The sequence below is a fragment of the Mesocricetus auratus genome, unplaced genomic scaffold (assembly GCF_017639785.1).
Source record: "Mesocricetus auratus isolate SY011 unplaced genomic scaffold, BCM_Maur_2.0 Super-Scaffold_100014, whole genome shotgun sequence".
NCBI lineage: Eukaryota > Metazoa > Chordata > Mammalia > Rodentia > Cricetidae > Mesocricetus > Mesocricetus auratus.
In genome coordinates, this window is record NW_024429197.1 from 33454194 (window position 1) to 33471378 (window position 17185).

General features: G+C 41.9%; 1 long non-coding RNA gene across 3 annotated transcripts; it reads left to right on the forward strand.

Annotated features, from left to right (window-relative positions):
• Positions 1-592: 592 nt before the first annotated feature.
• LOC121144002 lies at positions 593-13457 on the forward strand. 3 transcript variants are annotated; one of them, XR_005881333.1, is made up of 4 exons: positions 593-986; positions 1248-1363; positions 1643-1809; positions 11488-13457. It is a non-coding gene; the product is annotated as an uncharacterized LOC121144002 (long non-coding RNA). The 3 variants fall into 3 exon arrangements; XR_005881335.1 differs by lacking the exon at positions 1248-1363 and having other exon boundaries at positions 601-986; positions 1596-1809; XR_005881334.1 differs by lacking the exon at positions 1248-1363 and having other exon boundaries at positions 616-986.
• The last annotated feature ends 3728 nt before the right edge of the window (positions 13458-17185 follow it).

Genomic DNA, 17185 nt, shown 5'->3' on the forward strand with positions numbered 1-17185 from the left:
GATACGAGGGTTTCCTGGTGTAGATCCTGATCTCCAGTAGGCTCGAGTGATAGAAATAAGCTGGTGTGGAAAGGACAGCCTTTTCATTTGCTCTTTATAGAGTCATTAATGATTAATTTTCATGCACCTAAGACCTTTACCAGGCAAGTATAATAGCTTGCATTTTGCCTATGGAGATTTGCAGAATTACAATGTGAAGCACATGTGAACAAAATACACTGCATTTTCTCCTTAGCTCTCATAGACTGTTTGACTATTAATGAATCTCCATCCAGCAGGTAGTGATAGGTTGGGGAGACTATATTCCAATTTAGTTTGCTCTTTGGAGATATTGTTGGTTTGACTTTCTTTAAGTAAAAGTTGGCTCAGTCTCATGTATTTGCCACTCTACTTCTGTATGTTAGTCTCTAGGTATTGAGCCTGGGTCATTAATGGCTTCTTCGGTGGTGGTTCCATGTAGAACTCTTCCCGGAGCTGGCCACTGCCACTGTTGCTTATTGCAACTGCTGCTTTATCTAGGCCTTGTCCTGCCCCTGGCATTGTGAGCTGCAACTGAGAAATCCAAGCTGGTGTTCTTCCTCTTTCTCTCTTCTTCAGCCCCTCCTCTTTCTCTTCTCAATATGTTTGGATGGTTCCTCCCAGCGTACTCCAGCCCCAGCCCCTTGAATATTCAGGACCAGATGCTTCATGATTAACTCAGCCTGCTTCCCAGCATCTCATAGATTTAGATAGAGGACAGACACACAGACAACGATAGATAAGTGGTAAATGAAAGACTGAGATAGAGATAGATAGTGGATAAATAAAAGCTAAAAATAGATAGATGATAAATAAGAGGAAGATAAAGAGAGCGATTGGAAGGGACTGGCTTATGTGATTGAAGGCTGTCAAAAAAGCCACCAGGGAGGACAGATTGGAAGTTGCTTTGGGAAGGTGTTATGCTTCTTTCCAAAGCTCTGGAAGTCCTTGGTTCATGGAGTGAGAAGGTAAGAAACTAAAAATGTATGACAAAAAGTATACTGTCTCTATATACTGTATATATCCTGTAAATGTTTTGCTCAAGATTGGAATCTACACCTGCCTAAAAGTATTGACCATTCCTTTCTTCTACATCAAGATTTGAGGACAAGTCTTTGCTTGGCCACCCATGGAAAAGATAGTAGATAAATTCATTGAATGTCTATATTAAACATTGATTTGTTCTCACTATGCTATTGACATTAAAATCGCTGCTTTTATATCCCCAGATAACCCAGAGCTGTATGAAAAGTGAAGAAGGATGTCACCTTTTCACATTGACTTGTTCTCAGTGCAGGCTGTCAAAACCCACGAAGATGTGCTCCAAGGGAGTGAGCAGGGACAGGTGCATGTGGGTTACTTAGTCAGAGCTCCAGTCTTACCTCGTAAGGCTATTAGCACAGGGCTAATAATTGATATATTGAATATATCAATGTGACATTGATACGTTGGTGCTGATATGCTGAGCTACACTAGACCTTCCCTTTCCCTTCCACTATCCCCATGGCAAATGTTCCTTGTATATGTATAGAATTTCATGGGTCTACCTTACTTTGTTCATTTAATGTCATGAACAGATTCGGGGGTAGACACTGTGGAAAATGTATCTCGTGTTCATGTGCAGAAACAGCTCTAGAAACACAGAGTGACTTCTCTTGAGCTACATGGAAAGGAAACTGCACCAGCACCCGGGAATCCTGCAGAGAAGTGGAAATTAGAATCCAGAAAAAATTCATGAAAACAGACTAAACCTCAGCCCAGAATGTATCACTTCTGACCAGACATCGGAATGTGAGTAACACAGGCGTTTGCTTTCTTTTTAACTGTAAGACAGAAATCCTCAAACTCTGCCCAGAGTAATGAGCTATTCCAAGTATCAATTTCTTATGGAGCCACTGGGAGACCAGAGGAGGCTAAACTTGTCTGCCTGGTTGGTACCCTTTAAGTATCATTAACTTCATGACTGAATTGCTCCCAGTCGATGAGTATTTTCAGGTTTCATCCCATCTTTGGCCAAGGGGAGAATGTGGCAAATACCAACTAAGTCACTAATGAAGTCTTCCCCGCCTCCCAGTTAGCAGGGGAGATACATTTTGGAATGTATCTTTTTTCATAAAAGTTCAGTGAAACGAGACCTAACCATAAGAGTTGAAAGCGAAAACCTGTCTCACACCATTTTCTTCCCTTATGGTTGCGTCTTGGACATAGACAATGGTTGTTAGCACTTCGTGGTATTTTATGACTTCTAGATGACTCTAGAGCCACTCTTTCCATCAATATTGTAGAGAACTGGGCCTTGTGTGTGAAGTCAAGGAAGACTTCATTGAAGTACCTTGTGGCTTGGCCATCTCTGCACTATACCACAATGTTAATAAAAGCCTTTGCTTGCCTGGTTATGGGGGAAAAGCTGTCAATAACTGTCTGAAGTAGATTTGTGCATAAACCACATCCCTAAGAACGCTCATCATTAAAACTTCCACTAGTACTTATTTAGATATTTTTCACTATTCATTTCCTCCCTCTTCCTTAGTTAAACTTAAACCTAGCCTATGTCCTTCTTCACAAAGAGAAGAGTACCAAGGAAAAGCAAGCTAAAGAAAGCAAAATATGATACAAAGGGGGAAAAAGATCTCTGTGGGGCCAGTGAGAGATGACAGGGGATGAAGTGCTTAATATACATGAATAAGAACATGAGTTGCAGGCACTGGTGCAAAAGCCCATAAACCCAGCACTGGCTAGGAATCAAAGGCAAGCAGAACCCAGGGGCTTGCAGGAGGACTCCATGTTCAGTTTGAAACTCTCTTTAAAAAAACAAAAACAAAAACCAAGGCGGAAAAGCTATTGAGGAAGACACTCTGACCCAACCTTTAGCATCTCCTCGCCCACACAGACAACCCCCTTGAGAAACTGAGATAATGATAGAGACAGTAGGGGGTAGTGTTGAGGAATAGAAGGAAACTTAGTCCAATTTTAAGATACAGTAGCTACCTGGAAAGGATGCATCCTCTCTCTCTCTCTCTCTCTCTCTCTCTCTCTCTCTCTCTCTCTCTCTCTCTGTCTCTCTCTCTCTCTCTCTGTGTGTGTATGTGTGTGTGTGCATATCGTGTGTACATGTGTAAATAAATATATATATTTGGATTTCATTGCATATATGCTTTAGGGCTTGGCTCTGTTTGTACTTCTGTTTATACACTGAAAATGCCTATGAATTAGGTCTTCCTTATTTCTGAAGCCTACCCTTTTACTTTTCTCATCATCTTCATACTGAATGTTCACAGCAATGTTTGATGACAGCTTTAGAAGCACAAAGTTCAGTGGTACACATATATGGAAATTCCATAATCTGATTATTTTGCGTTTACTAAGAATAATAAAAACAATTCGATCGGGGCTGGAGATTTGACTTGGCGGCTAAGAGATCTTCCTGCTCTTGCATAGGACCCGGGTTTGATTTACAGCACTCACATGACAGCTCACAACTATCTGTAACTCTAGTTTCAGGGGATCTGATACTCTTTTCAGACCACTACTGGCGCCAGGCACATACATGGTGCACACACCTACATGCAGTCAAAACACCCGTACACATAAGTAATAAAATAAATAAATCTTTAAAAAAGATGTAAGAGGGCCTGATCATCTGGACTGAATTGACCTCCTCACATTTTGTTTTCTAAGTTCAAAGGGCTTCAACTGTCAACACCACTTAGACAAAGCAGGAGCTCACCTTCCTACTGCCACAAAAGCGAAGGTAACAAGATGCAGAATGGTCCCCCACTCTGACAAGTCTGTGGGAGGGTCTGGTTTCATGACTGGAGACTGAGCAATCAATTAAAGAAGGGGAAAAGGTTGCTATTGGAAACCTGGAGGCCCGGTAGCTGTCAGAGGGGAGTGAAAGGCTGGAAGTTAATCAGACATAATGAGCTTACAGTCCCATAGATCATGTCAGCCAGCATTCTTATTAATTTCCTGCCCAACAGCCGTGCACAGAAGACCAATTCATCCATCAGTCCTTCCCTGGTCCAAGATGTTAAATCACTTGTCAGATCAGGAATGCTGTGATGAAAATTCAGGAGTGACATAGTGGCAAGAATGTCATCCATCATTGCCACATATTTCACCTTGAGAGAGAATCTTATACTTATACTTCCTTGCAAATGAGCGAGACCAGGCTCAGAGAATGCCAAGGGATGGATATCTAGAATCAAGATGGTAATAATTTCATGGGTAGAAGGAACATCTTTCTATGAGAAGGGATGTTTTAGTGTGTCCAAGATGGAATAGGTAATTGACTTTCAATGTCTGTCAAGGACACAGAAAAGTAGAAATGGCAGCATATATGTCATGCTTGTGCCATCTCTGATGTAGTACTTCTTTTTCAGTAAGAAAAGTAAGTCCTATACAGGGTAACAACTATTGGTATTCCCTTTATTATTAACTCGATGAACATTTAATGCAGTATCTACAGTGTCCCAGTCACTGGCTACAGAAAGGGTTAGTAAATATTTATCTGATTGTTTGAATTAATACTAGTTATATTTACAGACTATAACAGGAAGGCACATAAAAGACATTTTATTAGGATGGGGGGAGATTCAAGAAATACCCTATAGACTAGGTGATGCCTGATGCTTTGAAAGTTAATCAAGAACACTCAGACGATAAATAGCAAAATCAAGAGTATGGCCTCTGCATCCTGGTATCTAACCATCAATGAAGAGAAATAGAAAAGTATGAGATCTCCACCTTATCTATGAAATGCTTGCCCAATTTGAGAATGATGGCATGAACATTGGAGAGTGTATGGCTTATGTAAAAGTCTATCTGCTTGAAGAAAGTGTGATTGCAGGCAAATTGGTCATTCTATCATCTCCAGTGTCCGTAGTTTAAAGGGTAATATTTCCTGCAAAAGGTTCTTGTGGACATGATATGAAAATGCAGTGTTCAAAGCTTCTAAGCCTGTTTCTGGGAGAGTAAACACAGGAGAACTCTGCCACACAACCCCACCTCCCTTCCTTCAGAAATGCCAGAGTCCATTCTACATCAGGAGATGTGCAGAAAACAGGGCAGAGCAAGCCTTGGATTGTGGGTGATGATTTGGAATGACTCCACAGAAAATAAGGCTTGGGCAGGTGAAACTTTCCATGTAGCACTGAGGGGTGGTAGGGTAGGACATTCAGGCAGGAAGAGCCTCTTGAGACAGGCAGAGCAATGGGGAGGAGCAATGCTGAAAGGAGCAGAGATGAAGAAGCTGCAGTCCAGGTTGCACTGGGCACAGGACAAGAGAGGAGACCCAGAAAATAGGCCTGGTTGTAAAACTTTACAAACTATATAGCTAAGTATGATTTTTTTCTAGCAATAAACAACTAAGTTACAATTTGAATGGTCTCATAGGCTTCTTTAATTTATTGCTTCAAATGTTGTCTTCTGTTTTATTTTATTGTATGTTTTATAGCATGTACAGTCCATATTGCCATCTATAAAAGTTTTCTCCTTCTATATCTAGGGAAAGGTCATTAGGTGAACCAGACATGAATACCTTCTATTCAAATTATGGCCAAGTATTTAGGGTCTTGGATTTCTTCATGTCCTGAGAGGAGTAAAGGGAGGCAAAAGATTCATTCTCAGTCAGATATATGAGTTTATATGAGGATCATTATTATAGAAAGAAATAAATTCTCATTACCACCAGGGCTGTGAAAGGACACATCCAGGGGAAATTAGTATGTGGGATTGGGCAGGGCAGGGTTCAGTGCCCAGCTAGTGAACAGGGGCTTTCTGTCACTCTGTACTTTCTCTGTTGTTATTGTGTCCAAACAAAATGGAGATGTTGGGGCATACAGCATGCCACTGAAGAAGGCTTCACAGCACCAGGGGTAAAACAGCAGAGTCTGGAGCAAACATAGGAGGGATATGGCAGCAAAGAAATGGTACAGGAAAGGAAGAGCATCTGAGATAAGTGGGATGCCAAGTGCAATGAACTCAGGCATGGAAGCACCCAAAAACTTGTAATACAGCTTCAAAATGAGTTTTCTTAGGTCACTTATTGGAGCCTGGCTTATCTTTGGATCACAATGCTAATATATCCATTCAGAATGAAGGAAATGGCCTCTGTGACGATAAGCCACTTACCCAAGGTCATTAATCTCCTTGCATAGATAAGAGAAAAACATAGGTCCCTAGAACAAGGGTGCAGATTTTTTTCCATGAGATTTATTACTTAGAAGGATTGATTCTAACCCTTAACCATCTTTGGGCAGAGAAAGTCTTAATGAATGAAGAACTATAGAGAAAAGCAAGACCATAGTCTTCCAGAGAATGGTGAAAGACCATAGAATATGAGGCAAGCTGAGGGAAATGTTTATGTGAAATTCAAATACATCAATAGTTTATCTCTTGTTGACTTGGCCCTCCTATTGCAAAACTCACAGTAACCTACAGTGGATGATAACAGATGTTTTTCTTTCTGTTAGTTGAGGTTAATGCCAAACAAAGGGGTTTAGGATGGAAAATGAAGGATAATATTCATTTATTCATTCATCCTTGCATGCATGACTTTAACAAGTATAAACTAAAGGACCTTAGCACTAGCTGTTTTGCTAAAACTGAAGAGCACAAAGTTGAAACCAAGGAACCTGAAAGAGGGAGTTCCAGAATTGGCCACAGTAGACCGGACCAAGTTTTTAGAGATGGATTTTTTTGTGACAGACTTGGAAGATAACTAGTAATGATACAACTTGGTCATCAAAATACATACATAAAGATTAAAATCCAGTGAAGTATAAAAAATGAACCAATGTTATGAATTTATATGGATTTGAGCAAGCAAATGGCAGGGGAAGGAAAGTTCTTCTTTATAGCAGAAATTCTAACATTAGGATTAGAAAAACCACCATCTGGCAATAGGCGCAATCAGAAAGTATTGCCTCAATTCATATTTTGAACCTTTGTGCTGAGGTACCATGATACAAGCAGAGGCGGGGTGTAGTCAGAATCTGCTGGCCCTTTCATCTTGGACCTTCCTTAACTCTATAACTACAATAAATAAATTTCTGCCATTTATAAGTTATCAACATTTTTTAGTGTTTCCTGAAATAGACTTTTAAACAGACAGGCAGAAACCATAAAAACAAAAAATTATTGGGGCCAGAATTATCAATGGTTAATAAACTAGTAGACAATGAGCTAAGCATGATGGGTGACATGGTGAGATATGCCTGTAATCGTAGCACTTGGGAGTTGAAGTTAGGAGGATCAAGAGTTTAAGGCCATCTTTGGCTATATAGTAAGTCTGAGATCAGCCTGTCCTACATGAAGAGAGAAATGGGAAATAGGGAAGTGTAGGAGGAAAACAGAATTCCGCCATTAGCCATGTGACTTATTAGAGGCACATACAGATAAGGTAATAAAAGGGCGGTTTACCACACCACTAAACACACATATTTTAGGTATGACTAAAGACGTATACGGACGTAGGTGGTGAACTGCGTCACTAGCCTGCAATAAGATGGTGTCTCCTAGAAGAGCTACATCTGTGATACCGCAACAATATAGTTACACAAACTGTGGTGGTATCTTGTTTGTAAAAATAAAGCGTTCCTGAACTTGTTCTCTTTTTAGCTGTGAAGCTGAGGTAAGGTGTGGCTGTGGCTTGCTCCCTCATCTCTGATCTTCAGACATGCTTTATTTGTTCAAACAAGATGTTACCACACAAACAACACCAATAGACATGCCAACATGAAAGGAGGAAATCTTTGAGGTACTAGCCTTAGACAAAGAACCCCTGGCAGACAGCCATCTTCTTGTGAGAGAAACAGGTACTCCTTGATGGTCTCTTGTACTGGTGGCCACTTGTTTTTCTAAGGCATATTGGCCAGAATAGTTAGAAGCCCACCATAGCCAAATGGAACAGGGTACTGTGCTTTTTCCTTGTGCTCAGAAGAGGAGAGAAATGCAGATATTTGGTGAAGGCTCCTCGTGATTTATGAAGTCTTACAAACTAAGTTTTAGGATTTAGGAAGTTCTATAGTCTTGTCATCAACTATGCAGCAAAATTTTAGCACTGAAAATAAGATACAGTCCTCAAACATCACAAAATTTAGAGGTTGTTGAGATCAAAGTCATACTAAGCACTGCCTTTGGGTCTAGAGAGATGGCTCAGCAATTAAGAGAGCTTGTTATCCTTGTAAAGGACGCAAATTCGGTTCCCAGCAACCATGCCATGGAGCTCACAATTGTCTGTGACTCTAACTCCAAGAGATTTAACACCTTCTTCTGGCCTTTGCAGGCACTTTTCTCTCCCATACATTCATACATACATACATACATACATACATACATACATACATACATACATGGATGAAAGGAAGAAAGGAAGAACAAAAGAGAGAGAGGGGGAGGGAGGGAGGAAGAGAGGGAGAGAGAGAGGGAGAGGAGGGAGGGATGGGATGGGAGGGATGGAAATGGATGAAAGGGAGAAAGGAAGGGAAGGAGAGAGGGAGGAAGGAGGAAGAGAAACACTTTAGGAAAGCAACAAAAGTGGTTTTGTTAGTAACTTTTATGAAAGCCCCAGTTCCAGAAAAATCGTGTTCCATTGCAGAAGGATTAATAACTGCACAGCAATGAACAGAAGCCTGGCCTCTTATGCCAGCACTCCATTATGACAAGTGGGGAAGGAAAGCTTCACAGCAGCTCTTCGTTTACAAACTCTCTTGGAAGTTGCATAGATGGGCTAGGGTGTCCTGTTTACAGAGGAAGACAGAGGAATGTAGACAAAGCAGCCACTTTGAGAGGGCATGACAGAGGCCAGAAAGGACATGAACTCTGAAAAGGGCTGGGAAGACTGTGGTCATCTGCCTTGTCCTGGTCCCAGGCTCTGCATGTAACAACTTAGTCAGAGTAGTGGAGACTTCTCACGGATCAGTTCAACAACATGTGGTGAAAACAAAACAAAACCCAGAACCACTCACCCAAACAAAGCCAAAGCTGACTGACATACAACTTACAGAATGCTGTCTTTGCCCACATAAGCATATGTGGAATAGAGGATTGCCTGGGATGGCCAGGAAGGGCTGGCGAAAGAGTCTAGGGCTTCATCTGCTTTGCCTTTGAACCTCAGTTCTCCCTCTGCAGTGCCTGCCATACAGTCTGCTTTCTGTGGTTCAGAGCCTTCATCAGTTAAACAGTGTCCACAATCCAGTTGTGGGCAGCTGAGAAACTTTGGAAAACACCCACACTTGCAAAGTGTTATTTCAGGTAATTAAGAGAGTAAATGACTAAATAAGTGAGTTTGAGTTTCCTTCACCCCTCACTTCAATTACTTGAGTGGCCTTGTTTTTCCCAAAAAGTCAGTTTCAATATATGGCAAAGAAGAGGGATTCTTGATGGAAAGTTAGGAGCCTTGGACATAATTATGAACAGCTAAGTCTTATTCTAGGTAGGTTTTCTCACCTTATCAGAAAAATCCCCATGAAAGCAAAGAACAAGCAACAATACAACAATGACAAAACCTGCCCAACAAGCACATAAAGAAGTGTGTTCGAGATGCCCTGGAGAAATCCAGCAAGTTGTCAATCTGTCCTAGGAAAGCATCTGTCTGCTCCAGCAAAGGCAGACTTGGCCAGGGCCTTGGATTTGAAAGTCTCCAAGTGTGACTCCAATTATATTGGAGCCAGTACTTATTTACTATCCAGTAGGTGTCACCTGGTAGAAATACGAAGCTGGGAAGAGACAAGCAATGTGAACTGCCAGTCTGAGAAAGCAAGCAAGGATCAGCTAAGGGATTACAATGAAGCCTAATTATTTCATCATATCGTTGGAAACTACCTGTGAAACCAGATGTATCTAACAGGTGTTCAGTCAACAGGTACTGTTAGGTGCAAAACTGTTGCCTGTGCTGCCATCACACCTCTGTTATTTACGAGACACTGTGACATGACATGAGTTCAAATTTCAGGTGTTCGCTTGTTTTAAAAGAAAAGTTTCTTAGGAAAAGCTCCTATTTTCAACTAGCTACAAATGATGGGCTTGACTATTGATTTCTGATTCATATTTACTATGCCTTGAGATAGTATCTTAGTCACTGTTCTATTGCTATGAAGGGACACCATGACCAAGGTAACTCTTATAAAAGAAAGTGTCTGATTGGGGGATTGCTTACAGGTTTAGAGGGTAGTCGGTGGGAAGTCCGTGAATGCCCAAGTAGAAGAATAACAAATATTTATTTAGGGAAAACTCACAGACTGAGGGTAAAGAGCCTCTGAGTTCTTCTGCCTTTGGAGGTGCAGAATGCTATGATGTAGATGCTGTGATGTAGCATGATGATGAGGTCGCAACCTTCACCCCAAAAGAGAGTGAGAGCCACCCTCCTCTTCCTTTTAAAGGATCACAGCTGCACACAGAAGCCATGCCCCAAGACCCTGAAACTGTTGATAGAAATGAATTCCCACCATATTAGTCCACTATTATTATGGTGGAGAGCACGGCAGCATGCATTCAGGCATAGTGCTGGAGATGTAGTTGAGAGGTTTTACATCCTTATCCGTAGACAACAGAGAGCAGTGGGCAGAGGGAGGGAGGCAGAGAATGAGCCTAGTATGAGCTTTTGAAACCTCAAAGGCCACCTCTAGTGGCATACCTTATTGAACAAGACCACACCTCTTAATCCTTCCAAGCACTTCATTAACTGGGAACTAAGCATTCAAGCGTGCAAACCTATGGTTGGGCATTCTCATCCAAACCGCCACAGACAGTAACATTTGGCAGTAGGGGATGGAGGGGTAAACAACTTACAGTTAAAGAAGAAAATAGAAACTGAGTTTGGCTGATAGAGATCATGACTAGGTAACAGAATTAACTATGGTAGTTATAGTGACAACAGGGTACTATTTAACACTGAGTATTGGCCCACTGCATCTGTCTATTATCTATATATTCATATATCTATCTATCCATTCATCTGCCTATCTATCTATCTATTTATCTATCACCTATCTATCCATCCATCCAGTCATCCATCTATCATCATTTTTACAGTTATTATAGCCTGCAGTGAGAGAAGTCATATGGTCAGTCATGGTCCAAGATCATAGTTGGCAAGCATTTGAGTCAGGATTTGAAGCCATTTTTCAAGTATTTAACCATCACCCCATTCAGCATTCCTAAGGTTCAGGGTAGTTATGCACATGTTCAAGGTCACACTGCAAGGCAGTGAATGGAACAAGATGGAACCTGGCGAATCTGAGCAGGAAACACCTGAACAGGAATCCTCTGCTCAGTACTGTCCTTTGGCTGGGCAGGGAACAGAGCAAAGAGAGAGAGGGAACCTCTTAGGTGAGGGGTCTAGCCCAAGCCAGCACCAAAGGACGTGAGAAAAAAAAGCCCCCGAAATATGCACTCTTGCATTTTCCGACCTCCAAGTGTCCAAACACCAGTGGCTAATTTCGTAACTCAGCGGGAATTCTTCTTCAGTTACACAGGCCACAGCTCCTGATCCAAGTTACATACATCCCATCAACATGTTTATTCACATTGAGAGAGGCTCCTCTCCAGTTGGCGCCTGAGTTGTCACAGCAACAAGAAAAGATGAGGAAAGTTCTGAGAAGCAACTAGAGGCCAAGAAAAGGGGAGCTGGCTGTGAAAGCTGTGGTACTGACAAAGCCTGGTCCCACTGTGGATCCCAAAACCATCCGTGCCAGGAGGATCCCATGACCCAGAAAGCCAAGAGGGAACCAAGCTTCTGGAAAGAGGCAAGCACTCTGTTGACTAATTCATTCAAACTGTATGATTAATGTCTAACAGGCGTCAAAGACAAGGTGAGCCCGAGTCGTAGGAAAACAAGGGTTCAGATGTGACTTCTCCAGAGGAAAGATGACTCAAGCCCTAACTGCCCGATTCTATGTTCCAAGCTGAAATTCATAGCTTATAAGATTATGATTTTCTTGCGAACCACATGGCTGTCAATCCACAACCAGGATCTTGTGCCCTATGTCTATCAAGGAGCCAAGAGTTGCTTGGCTGTCAGAGAGCCGGGCCATCACTCAGTAGAGATCAACTGAATATTTCATCAGCACCTCTTAACATTTTACCCTTCATTATCCTGGGATGGGTTTTATTCAAACATCCCTTCCACAGCTCAATACATATGCACACAAAAACTAAAGAGCTTAGCTTTCCATGAAGAGGCAGTGTAAACATCTGGCAGGCTTCCTGGGTCTCGGCTTCCTCTGGCTGGGTCTAAGTGCACAATGTGAGTGTATTTGGATTGCAACAGAGGAGGCTCTGCTAGACATTACTCACCCTGTGCAAAAGCAAACCAGCCCCCAAATGGAGGGATAAAAACACAGGTGCTCTTGTTTGATGACCAAAACTAAACAAATCATTTGAGGTTTGGGGTTCAAAAACATCTTTCAAAGATGCAGTTCCCACATATTCAGTTTGGATATATGTGTGGATGCCTGCATGCATGTATTTGTGTGTGTGTGTGTGTGTGTGTGTGTTCACTTAAATGTCTGAAGATACAAATATAAATTTCTGAAAAAAAATTACTAAATGTGGAGGGAAATTGACTTTTTATCAGTGTTTTTGTGGCAGATTGAATGAGAATGGTCTCCATAGGCTGATATATTTGCATGTGGTATATAGACCAGACTGCCTTGAACTCACACCTACCTCTATAATGCTGGGAATTTAGGTATGCACCACTATACCCTGATGAAAATTGCCTTTAAAAAAAGTTCATCATGTGAAATGAGTCAAACTCTGATGTGGATCTCCTATATGAAATTACATTAGAGAGAATCATTGAGCCGGTCAAGTTTTCAGCATCATCTGAGTAATCTAAGAATCATTAATTCATAAACAATCAATTTCTCATTTGCAAAATAACAATAATACTAGGATACTGTAAACTTGCCTTTAGTGAGGATGGGTTTACAAAATGATGTTGAAGCTTTATAAACTGTAGAGTACTATACAAAGGTCAGAGGTTTGTTCATTGCTAATTTCCTTGACAAGTCTCATATCCCATGGTGGCACCTTTCCCTCCATGACTCATCCCAACCAATCTCATGCAACTTCTTGGCATTCCAGATACCCCAGGAAGATCTCCTCACCACAGGCATCCCCTTCCTCCAAGCACTATAGCTTTGATAAAAATATGTGTATCAGATGGGGTTTATTATGAAGGAGGGAATGAAGGAATTTGAGACAGTCAGATTCAAAAAACACAAGTCAAATAGCAGCTTTCAAACCTGACTAGGTTTATATTGAAAGAGAAGCAGGAAAAGACGTCTTTCCTCTGTAGCACCTTGAAGGAGGTGGGAAGAGGAAGTCTAGAGTAAGCAGGTATATAACAAATAATGCAGGAGCCGAGGATGAGCAGAATGGCATGCACAGGGCAGCTTGATCAACACTGGGCTCTCTGACAGCAGCCAATTAAACCTGGCTTAGGATATTGTCAAATGAAGATGATCTAGTGAATTCTTTTTTTTTTTTTTTTTTTTTTTTGGTTTTTACGAGACAGGGTTTCTCTGTATTGTTTTCGAGGCTGTTGGTCCAGCCCAGCCTCAAACTCACAGTGTTCCGCCTGCCTCTGCCTCCCGAGTGCTGGGATTAAAGGCGTGCGCCACCACCGCCCGGCTTGATCTAGTGAATTCTTAAATACACAATCAAAGAAAACTAGGCTCTAAGCAAACTGTCTGGTTCTAATAATCAGATGGTCTTACCCTGGATGGTCTCATCAGTAACTGATACAAGAACTAATTCCAATTTCTCTCTCCCTATCAGTTGTATACTTTATGAAATAATTGAGTGTCATTTTGAATTTACACGTGGAAGGGACACCATCATACCCTCCATGCTATAGACATGTGAAGACTTCAACGCTGTTGACATTGGAAGGTCCTTCAGTACTGTCAATTAGAATTCCATAAGAAGACAAAATGACTCCCCACAGCCCTGGTGCCTGGTACCCCACAGCCCTGGTGATGATAGGGAATGGTGAGGTTTGATGAGACCATGGAGAAAGGACAACTCTGTAGAGGGGACAAATATTCAAGTCATAAGGCCCGAAAAGTCTCCTGAGAAACACTGTAAATCAAGAGAAGCAGGACAGAGCCTGATCCCAGGACCCCAGGAGAAGATAACAGTATCAGTGTGGATAAAAATGGAGGAGAGTTCCTCAGGCTTCCATGTTGCCTGGACTGGTTAGAAAAATCCAAGTTATGCATGCTCAGAACCCTGATTGGTAAAACTGGACCAGTGTCCTGGAGTATGGGAGCTTTTGTGTCATTGAACTTATGAGAAAGATAGTGGCGATTATGCAGAGACCTGGAATGGAAGGATCAGGAGGTAAGCAAGCACATGACAGGTCTTAAACTAAAGATAGAGCCCAGAAGAGAAGATGGCTCCCAAAAGGATCTAGAACTACACATGACACTGTGTTGCATAATTTTGTTTAAAGGCCAGAAGTAAGAGGATCAGAGCAAAGGAAGAGGTCATATAATTCATTGGATGTCCACCAATTTGAACATCATGTCAGTATGAACACTAAGCGAAACTATGACCTCAGCAAGGGCAGACCAGAAAAACTTGGCTGCCTGTTGACAACACTGCTAAAAATTCCCCAGAAGTAGGCACATCTGGCATGTGAGATGCTGGACAGAAGTGTGAGCAGATGGTGGCTATGGGAAGAACATTATTAATTTCACAGGTAATATAAGAATTACCCATTTCTTTCGGTTTATTAAAATTCTTTAAAGTGGCTTGAAATGAAAACACTACTTGGAGTTTGTCCAAGCAGAAGCTATGTCATCAAGTGAGAGATGTGATGTATCTTACATCCAAATTAATATGTACTTGGAGGTAGTAGATGGAGGGAAGTTCGGTGTTATGGAAGGAAAGCAATGAGCAGTTGGTGAAAGGGTGTTAGACTTCTCAGCAGAAGAACGATTAACGCCAAAACTTCTGGTGCTAACATTGTCAGAGATGTTTAGGAACAGAGAGGTTTTGTGTGTGTCAGACAAAGCTGCAAAACAAATGACCCTGAAACTTAAAAGAACAAGCATCGATTCCATGTCCAAGCATCTGTGGTCTGATGAACATGACTGGGAATGGTGTAGGCCAAGTGTTGATTACAGGTCTCCAAAACTGGGCTCTCATCCTCTGGGATGAATGGGCCATGTGATTCACATCTTTCTTTTGGCTATAGCAGAATTACAAGTAGCCTGTTCTAAAAACACATTTTTAGCCCCTGCTTGTGTTCCCTCAAGATGACATCCGGTTGGCTAAAGCAAGGGGTCATTGGAAGTGGGTATTTGCTAACAAAGGCCTGATCAGCTAAAGCTAAAGGATATTGTTAAAGTTGTCAGCCATCCCACAATGTGAATTTCTTCTCTGGGCCTCTTTCTGTCTTCAGTCAAAGTACCACAAATACAAATGGAAATCAAAAGACAATGGCACAGAAACAGTGCCTATCAGGGCAAAAAGAATCAGTGGTGACCACACGTAAAAAAACAAAACAAAACAACAAGCAAACGAACAAATACAGCCTCCCTGGGAAGAGTAGAGAAGTAAAGGTTGAGGCCAGATTTGCTTAGACTTCAAGGCAAGCTTAGTTGTCAACAGTGTTAGTACTGGTTATTGGAAAGGGAGGTCCTCTGCCCAACAGGAGGAAGCTAATGGCTGGGCAATCTACAGACCATTGGGGATCCTTCTCAAACAAAACCGAGGAGGGCATCAGCCAAGTGGGGAGAGGTTGGCCATTTCAAACACATTACGGGCACTCTTCAAATTATCCCTAAAGTGGACTGATTTGAGTATTAAACTCTGGGAGAAAGCAAACAGAAAAAGCAAAAGTTACCCTACTATGTTAAACACTTGTTTAATATCAAGACGTATGTATACTAACAAGGCCCCTTCTCTCTAAAAATAAGGGTTATTGCTCCCACTTTACGAGAATAAAGAAATAGTGTGGGGGAGGCCACCTTTTCCTCCAGTGTCAGAGGCAAGCTGGATACATGAGGGGGTGGCAAAGCCACATGGTTGTAGCAAGAAGAGCAAAGAGGCCTGCAGGTGGCACACAGAGCCCTTGTTGGCTACCTCTAGGAGGGCTCCTGTCGCGATGCTGCAGCTTTCAAGAAAAGGCTAACTGAGCCCTTATAGTCCTGAAGCTTGTGATGTTCTAGGAACTCAATGCCTTTAGCTCTGCACAACACCTGACTTCATCCCTTAGCCCTAATGGAAGGAAGCATCCTGGAAGCTATGCACCAGTATGACCCTCCATCTGTCTTTACAGATTCTTCATCTGCTCTACTTCTATTTCCAAAAAAAGGAAGAGAGAGCTGGAGCATGGGTGGGAGCTAGCTGCTTTATACCACCTTCATGTATAGCCCTGCCCAGCACAACAGGACTATAGGCTTGTAGTCTTAGAAAGGGAGAGTCTCAGGGAAACTATAGGTACTCAGTTTTTTTTTCCTTTGGACATACAATTTGTCTCTTTGCAACTATTAAATATCTCAAGGGATAGTTCTGTGTTGACCTTCATACATACACCTTCTGCCTACTCTTCAGGGTGGAATTTAAGTCAGGAATATAAACCTTGCTTCTTTCCTCTAAGAGCAAGCTTGTATGGGTTCTGCCCTCTTCCTACATAGGATCCCTGCTTTCAGATGGAGCAGAGGGATGAATGAAGTCAACTTGGATTCTGTCGTGTTAAGGACCTGGGCTGCGATGGAGGGTGAATAACTAGCACCATTCTTTGTGCAGAATGATGAAGGCAGGTTAAATTGCAAGTCTGTATCAGAATTTCCCCCACAAAGGCACTCTGGCAGACAGCATTCACTACGATTTTCACAAACCTGATACAAATCATCAAAGCATATGAAGGGAGGACACACAGCTTGAGAGTCTCAACTGAGCTGTGCTTAACCAAGTCACCTCCAGATCACATCAGAGTCAACAGCCATATGGGAGTCTTCATTTATTTATGTTCCCTTCTGTCCCTGCTTTCCTATCAAGGAGACTGTACAATCGACCGGGTTTGTGCAGGAAGGATTGTCTTTGTAGAGTTTGAATTACATGGTCCCCTAAATTGTCCTTTATTTTACCTCTCAATTTTTTAAAAGGCAACGCAGCTCCATAGGGCTTTCTCACCGTGACGGATGAGGGG